Source organism: Excalfactoria chinensis, chromosome 6 (assembly GCF_039878825.1).
Source record: "Excalfactoria chinensis isolate bCotChi1 chromosome 6, bCotChi1.hap2, whole genome shotgun sequence".
NCBI lineage: Eukaryota > Metazoa > Chordata > Aves > Galliformes > Phasianidae > Excalfactoria > Excalfactoria chinensis.
Genome location: NC_092830.1, coordinates 4,463,346 through 4,475,515, shown reverse-complemented (window position 1 = coordinate 4,475,515; position 12,170 = coordinate 4,463,346).

The window sequence follows — 12,170 nt, the reverse complement described above, 5'->3', positions numbered from 1 at the left end:
ACATGTCCTGGGTTACAGATTCTGAACGAGAGGCCCAAAGCGGTCACCGCTGGGTTCTTCTCCAACCGCTTCGTGCTCGCAAACCAACAGGCGATGTGAAGCCGCTGGAGCTGCAGCGATTCAAGTGGAATGGGCTCCTCCGGCCTTCTGTAACCTGCTCCATTTTTTTCTGGCTTAGTTCGGTCACTTTTTCTTTGAAGAAAATGCACAAAGGTTCTTAGTGATTCGTACATGAACTGCAGCAAGAGGCCGATTCCGCCTGGTGAAAAGTAGCAGGTGCACTGATGAAGTATGATTTTGTGTTTGTAATCCATACACATTTAAGTTAGGTTAAAAATAAACCAGGAAGACAACTTAGGAGATTTTATCATAATGCCCCCCAAAAATAATAGCTTGTTCATAGCAATTGGCTCAAGCGAGACAATAGTTGTTTTTTTTTTTTAATTATTATTATTATTATTTGTTTTCTTTAATTATTTTTTCCCAGAACAATTGATTAAATAGTAATTGAGCGAGCAGAAATGGTACAGCTGTAAAGTAATACAGTTGTTCTTCAAAGGTGGGAGCTGAGTTCAGCTGTTTGGGGGAATTTCACCGCACTCGGGCAGCGATTCCTCATGAACTGTAAGCGCTCTTTAAACTTGACCTGGGTGTAACATAACTGCAGATCGCTTCCCTTAGTAGAGCCGCCTGTGCTCCTGGAATGGGGCTGAGCAGAATAGGGCACTTGCGGGAATCTGACCTCTGCTGTTCTGAATTACTTCACGTACCCTGGATATGTGCTGGAATACGATATCCCCTACAGCACAGCACCCAGAAAACTTCTGCAGTAATGACATGAGTGGTGTTTTTGGCACTGGAAAATTGTGAGAGATTTTTCTCTGAGTGCTCCTCTAAGTAGTGTACTGAAATAAAACCGAAAGAATATTTAGATATCCTAATTTTGATAACTTATACCCAAGAGATCTTTTTAAATGTAAGATCATCTATTCGGCTTCCACTGATCCAGTAGTTTTAACTTAAAACAAATCATGGGAATGGTGGAGGGAAAATGGAAATGAAAATGAACCTTGTATAACTGTGGTGTTTACAATACAGCTACTCGACTCCCCCATTTATCACCACTTGAAATTTGGTGTGTGATGTAACACGGTAGCTTCGTTTGTTCCGGATGGGGGCTGGAGTCCTGAGTAAGAGAACAGGCAGAAATATGTGCAGGTATCAGATGGGCTTTAATCACCTTGCTGAATACAGACTGGTTTACCAGGTACACTTAAATCTAAAGGAATAATTCTGAGGTGTACTTGCTCATTTTGCATTCCGATGCTTCCGTGCGTCTCCCTGGATTTTCATTCTCATGCTCCTAATTAAATCTCAATATTTGAAGCACCATTTTTTATTTCAGTATCAAACAATAAAATGCATAAACCCTGAGCGTACTTTATGAGCACTGACAATCTAGTGACAAAAAGCTCGTTACAGTGAGTGTTTTTCACCAGGACGTGCTGCTGCCCTGGAGTTTCCCCAGATGAAGCTGCCTCGTACCTTGGAGGTCAGGCCATCGGAACTGCCAGGTAAACGATCCCTGGTGAAACCCTACGGGAAAACCTCACAAAGAATCTCAGAGCTGAAACATTCTGAAAACTGAAGGTAGCTTGAAGGATAGGAAGGATTTGAGGTGTTTGGCTGCACACTCAGCCATACTGAGACCAATTGCAACAGATTTCAAAACCAGAAAGTTTTCCTAATTACAGATATGGTGTTACACTGCAATTGTGAAGGATTGTTCTGCATGAAAATAATCTCAATGGACAAAAGTTTAAATGGCCTGCTTTTCTGCCCTCTGTGCTTTTCTGTTTCAAGGGAAATGTGTCTGTGCTTGCTGGAAAGGATGAGCAAATCTCCAGCGGCCACATTCTTTGTTCTGCTTATGAAGTCTAGACAAAAAACTGCATTTAGTTTCTGAGATACAATCTGTCTAACGTGTTCTCTCAGCAGAACGCTTCTGTAATGCTCTGTGGGTCACTGATATCTGCAAACAGAAGGGAACGCAGAAAGACAAAGAATGCCACTGCTCAGTTAAGTTTTCAAACAGGTTACTGTTAGTAACAATTTAATGTTTGCTCCATAAACACAGCGTGTTAACTTGTATCCATGAGATACAAGTTAAGCGTCTCCCTTGAAAGCTCTACAACCATTTTTTTTTCTCGCAGCAAAGGAAACATTTCACTTTGGTCAGATAGTTTGTATCAGCCCAATACTGTTACATATACAAAGAAGCAAGAGTACTCATGTCCTAGGGGTGATCTTACTTAGTCTTCCAAGCATTAACAACTCACTGAAATCACTAATGCAACGCTCAGCGAACAATCATTTCCAAGAAATTGTTTCCAAGAACATACAAGTAACACAATACGAGTTGTTTTAGATAATAGCAGGCAAGCGGCAGACAAACACCTACCAACCACAGTTCTCAAAAACACAGTTCATTTAAAAGTGAAAAAACTGTGGCCTTGTGGTTACAAAGAAACTGAAGCGTTACTGCACTAGAGGCTTTGAACACATTATAGGGTGCATAACTTGCGTCCGGCTGCTTATCAAGCTTACAGTCAGTCTTTAGAGTTGCCAGAACTGGAGCAAGAGAGCCCTGTAGCAAACGAGGAGCTTCAGCGTTGGTGCTCTTCAACAACGGCGCTGAATTTGCAACTTGGACTTGATTCTTAGAACTGTTTCTCATTCCAAGGATAGTTTGAAGTGCTGGAAAAGCAGGGGAAGAAGGAGCTACGGGCACAAGCAGACCAACACAGGTAGGGCTAACAATACAGCAAGATAAAAATCAATACTTAACTTACTACCTTTGCTGACTACACCCAGAAAAGATAGACAATAGGGTCGCTAGACCATTTCTAGCAGATGTTAATCATAAAAATGTTCTCATATCATAAGAATGATTCATCATAAATTAAACAGGTTATGCAGACCTTTACTAACCCTTTCAAACCCACGTCTGTCTATTTAGAAATACAACAGCTTGCTTATTCCACCCAGGAAAGTTCTATCAGAACTAGAAGACCCGTCACCCAGAGGGCCACAAAGATGCTCAGAGAGCTGGAGCACCTCTCCTATGAAGAAAGTTTGAAGGAGCTGGACTTCTGCAGCTTGGAGAACAGAAGGCTTGATGGAAGATATCACTATGGCCTTCCAGTACTTCAATACATTTCCCCCTCCCGTGCAGGCAGATGGTGACGGAACAAGGACGAATGGCTGTAAATGAAAAGAAGGGAAGTTCAGAAGTTCAGGTTAGACATAATTCTTTACTTGAGCTGGTGATGACACATTTCAATAGCTTGCCCAGAAAAGCCACAGATGCCCCAGCTCTGGAGATATTCAAGGCAAGACAGGGCAAAGAACATAAAATAAATACATAAATAACAGTGCTATTCATGTTTTTGCAGGTGAAACATCTGCCACGTTCCCAACATTTATTGGAAGCCCTAGCAGACCTAACAATAATTACAAAAATAAGCTACTGCAAACCCCAGTTAGTAATGGCCCCTTTCCAAAGAAATAACATTCCCACTTCTAAGATTTGTTTTGTCACAGGGTGTAATGAGCTCAGGGCAAAATGTTAGACATGCAAAATACTAAGGGAGATTTCTTTGAAGAAAAAATAATGACTCAGAAGCGTTCATAGTGCTGAAAGATTTAAAACCATTTCACGGTAAAATGGATTGGAGGTAAAGTAGCCAGCATGATCTATTCTATGTATTGTATGGCAGGCACATTTTGAGTTTCCACAGAACTAAGAATTTATAATACAATAGTCACATCTAAAGTCAAATAAGAGGCAACCAGAAGTGGGAATGAAGTGAAGCCTCTGTGTAACTTCATTGGTTCTTACAAGATATCATTCACCAAAAAACCCTTCATCAAAACCCTTTGTTGCAAACAAGCAACAAAGCTTCAGTGTACTGCATTTTATGATGATAAAGCTGAAGCTTTGTTGCTTGTTTACTTTTGATGAAATTCCAAAAGTACCTCTTAGCTGGAGCTCAGGATACCGTTGGCTTCTTGGGCTGAGGGCCCATTGCAGGCTCATATCCCACTTCCCCATCCACCAGCACCCCCAAAGTCCTTTTGGGAAGGGCTTTGCTCAATCCTTTTGTCCCCCAGCTTCTATTGATAGTGGGAATTGCTGAAGCTGGGGAATCTGGGTGCCAGACCCCAAAAAAGAGTTTGTGGAGGTTCTACAGGGCCCACTGCTTGAGCTTGCCTAGGTGTCTTAGGATCACATCCTGCCACTCAAACACTGAACAGCATGGTGCCGTCCATTGTCCTGCTGTGGGTACTCTTCATTCCACTGATGAAAACACTGAAAAGCATTGGTACCAATACTGCCCAGCGAGGGACACCGCTTGTTGCTGATCAGCCTCCAGACATGGACTCATCTTCCTCACTCATCAAAATGGTCCAGCCATCAAATCTTTACCTTTGCCATTTGGAGAGAAGGATATCGTGGGGGATGGTGTTAAAAACCTTACCAAAAATCCAGATAGTTGACATCAGCGACTCTTCTCTGGTCCATTTAGTCCATCATAGAAAGAAAGGCCAGTAGATTGTTAAGACAGGATCCATCCCTGGTGAAGCCACGCTAGTTGTCACCTGTCGCCTCCCTCTCTTCCATGTGCCCTAGCGTAGCTTCCAGGAGGATACAGGTGAGAGGCTGACAGATCTCTGAAAAGAACATCACAAGTTTCTTGTGAGACACTGAAGCAATATGAGGCTTCATCAGCAATAAAAGCAACAGTGCTTGAGAGAGAAAAGTTTCTGGCATTCTATAAATAACAAATAACTGAAGGAAGATCCCATTCCCACAAGTCTTTCAAAGGTGCAAAACGTGAAACAAGCCTCAGACAGAAAACAATTACAAGTCAATATTTGCATATATTGTGGCATCTTAAATCATGACATGCAAAAAGCAAAATAAATGACTCTATTTTCACAAATAACACGCCACACCAGTTCATAAAATTCTGGCTTTGATTACTAAAATGTTAATAAGTACATCACGGATACTTACCGGTCTGGTGGATGAGGTGAATATTAGAAACACTCAGGACATCCGTGTCTGTACTGCGTACGTAATGTTGAGCAGAACTGCATTATCTTGCCACATCTACCCACAAGACAATGGAGAAGACAGAATGAGATAAGATGTAATTATACTTCACTCTAACACAATCACAACATCCTCCTTTATCTAGACATTACATTTGATCTCTGCACCAAACACAGGAAGCAGACAAGTTCGGTGTTTCCAACCTGAGGTTCAAAGGATAATGATTTCATTACAAACACTACCAACTCCAGGTTTCTTTTCCCTTCCTCTCTTCCATGGAGAAAGAGGTTGGAGGAGCGTTCACCTTCTCATTGAAATGAAAACATAAAACTATTTGTCTATCAGATTCTGGAAGTTTAGAGCTGATGGAAATAAAACAGTACATTCTTCCAAAGCTGCTTTTCAGAAACCTACTGGCTTGTTATTTTTGTATCATTATGACCTTTTATTTTCATTTGTGTACCCTTAATCATTATATAAATTAGGTCATCTTGCTTCCTGTGAAAAATTACTTAGTTAGAGCTTGCAGAGGAAGAATACTGGAAGAATCTAGTAGTTGAGGGAGTTATTCTGTCCCTCTCATGGGACAGGAAGCGAGGCGTGCAGAAGCAGCACGCGTGGGTCCCCAACAGAAATTCTCAGAGAAACTGCAAGATTCTACAGACTAGTACACAGTAAGCTTTCAGCAAGCCCACGCAAACAAGATACACGAAGGAACAAACTAACCAAAGTTGTACCGTCTTTGCTGTCGGTTAAAATTGCTGTGCCACAAGTACGTACCTTTTCATGTTCAGAGATATTTCGTCAGAAGATTCTCAGCTGATCTTAATCTCCACTAAGCTCTGCTCTGCTGTGTGAAGAAGAATTCAAGAAGATTTAGTAGACAAAGCAGTTATTAATTATGGAGATTAACTTGTATAAATGCACACCATACCCTCTGCGCAAATAATTTCCAAAAGCAAATATTCACAAGGCAGGGTGAGTAAAAGAACAACCACGTATAGGCACTCAAATTATGTCTGTTATTAGTTCCAGCCAGGAACACCAATAAGATCGCTATTGTCAAAAACGCCACGAGGCAAAATGGAGGAATAATCAGAAAGCATTTGAAGAAGCCCACGTGTTCGCTTTTTAACTTATTTCTAAATAAGGCTGGTAAAACACTTACTCTGCAGATGGCGGCGACAACAGCATCCTGCTGACAACAGTACCTCATAGAAGGGATCCAGGTTATCTCCTTCTACTGCAGGCAGTATTTCAATATCAGATTAACATCCCGTTTTTGTTAGGGAGAGAAAAACACACGTATAAAAGAGTTACAAAGAGACAGAAAACATCCTCAGGTACTTCCATAAAACATGCAGCAGGACAACATTTTTTCTTCCTTAACTGACTAAAAAGCTAAAACAGTTTACCCAAAAATACAGAGATGAAAATCTGACTCTACAAATCAGAATGAAACTTCTACTTCACGGGAAAACAGACTCTTCAAGCACTTAGTGCCTTAGTTTCTCACTAAAGGATATTGATTGTAACAAAGCTTTTACCCATAAGGTATTTTAACAGAGTTACTCCAAAATTGCCGTGCAACACAAACTCAGTACAGAAGCAAGTAGCCTCAGTAATTTAAAGCAATTCAGCACGGACTGAAGTTGAACACACTTAAATACTTATTCAGCCTTTTTAACGCTTTTCAGCTGAAATAAAGAGGGCTAAAACTTACTTGAAACTCAGCTTGACATAAAAACCGCACGTACACTCGTAACAGAATAGAAAGCACAGCAGTGACAACAGAGCACTAAAAATACAGGCTGCAGCAAATGTGGACTTGCTCAAACGCAACAGCAGAAGATACAGAAACAAAAGAAACTGCTCAGCTTCAGCAAACCACAGGTACGCTGGAATCTCCAGCAATCTCATCTGGGAGATGCAACCCCTCTTCTGATCTTAAAACTTCTAATCCCCTCCTCGCCAGATGTCTCAAGGAGATCTCGCTCCTTATCTGCATCCTTCCTGCTCCCCCAGACCCATTGTCTCAGACTCTTGTTATTCCAACTAACTTCTACATTCCTTTTCCAGTATACAAACTACCTTTAAATATACCCCTTTAGCCCCCCTCCATTCTAAATTCCAGCAGAGCCTCTGTCTCTCGCTTCACCGTTCATTCCCCCCTTTTCCTTAATCTAACAGGATTTTTCTCCTGCTAGATCATTTCTTTTCTGGTGTGTGGCATCTAGCTGTTCTGCTATTCCCTTAATTGCACTTTTTATATAATTTATATGTAGTTCATCCAGCCTATGTTTTTGTTAATTGTTACCCACCAAAACAGTGACTCAAATCCTGCAACAATTTGATTTCTTGCCTTAAATTTATCAGGGACACCTCTAGGTACCCTGACTGAATGTATTTATATTACGTCCTCAAATGATATCTCTAAACTCCTTTTGGTTCTTCCAGAGACATTCCTTTTTCAAATGCCAGGGTGAATGGTATAACTAATTGAACAAGTGCACAGGTGCCTCCCTAGTTAGATGGTTAAAGCGGACCGTAAAATCTTTCCCCCACGGTACCGCCAGAGATCTGCCCTGGAGATTCCCAGTCTTGAGTAATTTCCCGCTGAATCCTCTGTAACATTCAAGAGCTCCCTGCATGAGGAAAAGTTTCCTATAGACCTTCCTATAGGTAGCCTTCACACCCTGCCGTGAGAGGCAAGCTCTGTGGTTACCTACCGCTGTAGAGAATGCAGGAGGGATCTTGACATCTGTATCGGGCATTGGAAGTAACAAGAAAGAGATCTGCAGTCCTTTTCCCCAGGTGGTTTTCTCTTGGTACAGGGCAATCGTGCAGTGCATTTATTTACCTATTAGAGGAGAAGTTAAAGGTTAGTTAAAATAATAATAAAAAATATGCATATAAAAAAACAGCTTTTCATGATTTCCTTCTAATTCTTATCTTTTAAAGGTTTTTCTGTGACAACATTTCCCACGCCTCGGGGCTAGTGGATGCCTTTACCAGTGTATAGTGAGTCCGTCCTTTCTCAGCTGTCCTTTCTCAGCTGTCCTCAGAGCTGTTTCTGTCGTTAGAAGTACTTGGAACGGTCCTTCCCAGTCAGGTTGCAGCTTTGTCTCCTTCCCCGTCTGGATCGGGATCCAGTCCCTGGCTTGAAATGGGTCAAAGATGATGTTTGTCCTGATAGTCCTTGGATCCTGATCAGTAGCAGTTACTGCATATCCTGCCTTACACTCTCCTTGTCTCAAAAACTGCAGCTGTCGGTAAACAGAGAACTTCTGCATCTTCTAAGGGTTTGTCCTTCAGGTCCGACTGACTGTCTGAAATGTGCAGCTTCAGTTGTTTCAAAGCAGACGTGTAATCTTGGTTCTCGAGGAGTTCCGCTAAGGAAAGATACTGGGTTGACAATATTAGTTACGATTATTTCTATATCATCCTGCTCTATCAGGATGGGCCTGGTATTTCAGAGATCTTTGGGGTGAGAGCCAATGTCCCCCTTTTGCCTCCAATACAGTAAACACTGTATGAGATATTAAAACTGGTATCCTTTGGCCCAATGTAGATTTACAGGCTTCTTCAATATTGAGCACCGGTGCACCCACCGCCTTCAGGCACCCTGGCTATCCCTCGGCTCAGGGGTTTGGCAAATGGCTTCTTTCCTGGCAGTCCTTAATGTTTAAAATCCAGCTGTAATCTCGTATCCCAAATATGTCACTTGCTGTTGAGTTAGTTGTGCTTTCTGTCAACCAAGAAACTCAGCAAACTCACAGACGTTGCACAGTTCTCTTGTTTCTATGGCATCCACGTGCTGCGGTAAAGTTCCACCCTGGGATGGAACATCCCAGGTCTCGGTTCTCAAAAATCATTAAGCTGTTCTCACAACCCTGGGTAACGCTGTCCAGGTTAACTGAGTCTCTTCTCCCTCTATTAGGGCTGTCCTATTCAAAGGCAAATAACCTCAGGCTTCCTTTGGCCAAACCAGGCAGAAAAGACATCCTTCAAATCCAGAAGGTAAACTCCACCTATTCATTCCTTAACTGGGTTAATAAAGTGCATGGATTTGCCATCGCTGAGTTTATCCATTCAACAATTCTATTTCTTGCCCTCAAGTCTTGTACCAAACTATAGCGCTTGCTAACAAAAATTTTTGCAAAATTGGGAGTCCAAACTCCAAAAAGTTATCTATTATTTCTTCTATCCTTCTACAGTTACATATCCTTATAGGGCACCGCTTTACCCTGACTGGGCAGTCTCTTGCTTTTAACTTCTATTTAGGGCTTCACGTTTGGCACCGATGCCCACACCATTAAGTGCATCGTATGTGATACTGCTGTGACTTCTGGGGGTACAACACTGTTTTTCCTTGTTTGTGTTAAAGCCACGCTTACAGCTTTTAATCAGTCAATATTGTTGGACCCTTAGCTCCAGTATTATTAAATTTCTTGCCAGAGTTACCCGGCAGGTACAAGAATTTCTATATTCCTACTTAGCTTATGTGTAATTAATCCAAAAAACGTAAACCTGTTCTTGTTGGGCAGTAGTTTCTACTACTCTTACAAAAGCGTCTATGAGTAGTAAGAAGCACCCGTATCCACCAGAAAATGAACCTCTTTATCCTGCTTCCCTAGGTGCAATTTCCCATTGCAGTTTGCACACTGCTTTCCTTCCAGTGGAGCGGAGCCCTCCCTGGGCTCTTCTGAGCCCCTGCTCCCCCATCTCTCCCTGAGGGGATCTCTGGGTCCTACGGCCCTATTCTAGCACCACAACAGTAACAGCTGTTATTATCACCCATTCCCTTACTATCTGTTTGTCAATCAGTTTTGTTTTGTTTTGTTTTCATATCGTTTACCTCTTTTCAGTCCTGACATCCCTGTTATACCTTGCTAGTCCTTGCCTTCTTCAGCCTGTGTCTGTCCCAAACTTTCTCACTTTCCAAACTCCCATCGTTACATTAACTACTAACATCCTATTTCAGTTTCACCTCCTTCTCTCTCCAGAGGTGTCTGGTGCTAACGCTGGAATTTCAGGTTTCCCAGACCTCTGCATATGAAAGCTGTGCTCACTTCCAGTGCCCTGTCCTCTCCACCTCCCCCTTTCCACCTCCCCCTTTGTGGTTTACAGCAGCAGTCACTGTCTGTCTGTCTGTCTGTCTCTCCAAGGGGGGGGGGGGGGGGGGGGGGGGGAACAGTGCAGGGGGTTGCTCTTATACCTCACTTTCTCTTTAACCCTTTTTCCTTTGTACACTATTCCACTATTTGTACCCTCAGTAAAAATATTCTAAGTACAAAAATTCTAAGATATTTCTTAAAAAATATCAAAGTTGTTGGTTCAACACTTAGTTCAAATGTACAGTAACAAGCGCTTATAAGAGATGTCAATAATGGCCAAATACACAATTCCCACTAATACATCTAGGAAAACCCAGGTTAAGGTTGACAGAGTATCCGCAATACTTTGTCAGCAGCCAACCCCTTAAAGGGGAGCAAAAATAGCTCTCCTCGTGCACGCAAAGTAATCCTGGTGGGACTCGAACCCACGGCTGAGACTGCCTTCATGGGACCCAAACCCACAATTAGAACAGCTCAGACCGCTTCAGTGGGACTCGAACCCACGATTTCCATGGCCTCTGATCGTGATTACACAACCAACCACCCGGGCCCTTTACCAAAGGGGAGAGCTTGACAGCTCACATCTCCTGCGTAGGATGTCTCCTCTTGACTTATGGATTCCCCTGTACCCATTAAACATACCTTATCTGCCGATAGAGGGTCCTTGTCTGCTCCCGCAGTGATCGGATGAGGAAAGGGAGTCTTTCCAAGAAATCTCGGGGCGCGCCAAAGGCGTCCCCTCTCTCAGCCGGTCCTGCGGCTGAATGGAGCAGGTCCCATCTGGGGTGCCAAAATGACTCGCGGAATCAAACTCTATAATCCAGAGATCGGTTATAAAGCAGGTATGTTTATTTAAGCGTTGTACAGCGCCGGGCGCAAAGGGGATAGCTCCACCAAACTTGCACCCCGACTTGTAAAATCGTGACACAGATATAGGTGAAACTAATACATAATCAATGATTTCCTGGAATTCGGATACATATTCAATAGTTCTTTAGCATGCAGACCCCCCTCTTGTTATCGCCCATCTTATCGGGGAGATGCAACTCCTCTTCTGATATTAAAACTTCTAATCCCCTCCTCGCCAGATGTCTCAGGGAGATCTCGCTCCTTATCCGCATCCTTCCTGCTCCCCCAGACCCATTGTCTCCGATCCTTGTTATTCTAACTTCTACATTCCTTTTCCAATCTACAAACTACCTTTAACTATCCCCCTTTAGCCCTTCTCTATTCTAAAATCCAGCAGAGCCTCTGTCTCTCACTTCACCATTCAACACTACACTTAATTTGCAAGGATTAGTCAGTTTTCTAAGACTACAATTTGATAAGACATATGCAGAAACATGCTGCAATATTCATAAAGGCAAAATGGCAGAGCTGAAAAAAATCTTTCACCTCAAATAAAGCTTTCCAAAAAAGTTAAAACTCAAAAGGATTCTGTTCTAGAAGAATCTGGCAGCTAATCTGATTGCAAAGAAATCTAAGCCATTTACTGATGCTAAGTTGGAAAGCATAGCAAACGTCATTTGTCCTGATTAAAATAATAATAATATTACTAATAATAATAATAAGAAAAGGATTTTCTAAAATCAGTTTATCTCACCAGACTGCAGACAGGTGAACTGAAGAAATAAGAAAATCTATCAAAATAAATGAGGGGAGAAAAGCTGTTAATTTCAAATTGTGTGCTTTGGCAAGAGAGAAAAGTTCTGATACTACAGACATAGCTCAATTTGTCATTTTCATTAGAGATAGTGAATATAATGTCACTGAAGAAATGGCTTCTTTGGTGCCATTAAAAGACAACTAAATCTCACGTTCTGCATGAATCAGTAAAAATTACATTAAAACAATTTTCTTTAAGCTTTGTCAGCATATCTGGTACGGCTAGTGATGGTGCCACAGTGATGAGGCTGTGCAAAGACAGATTGGTA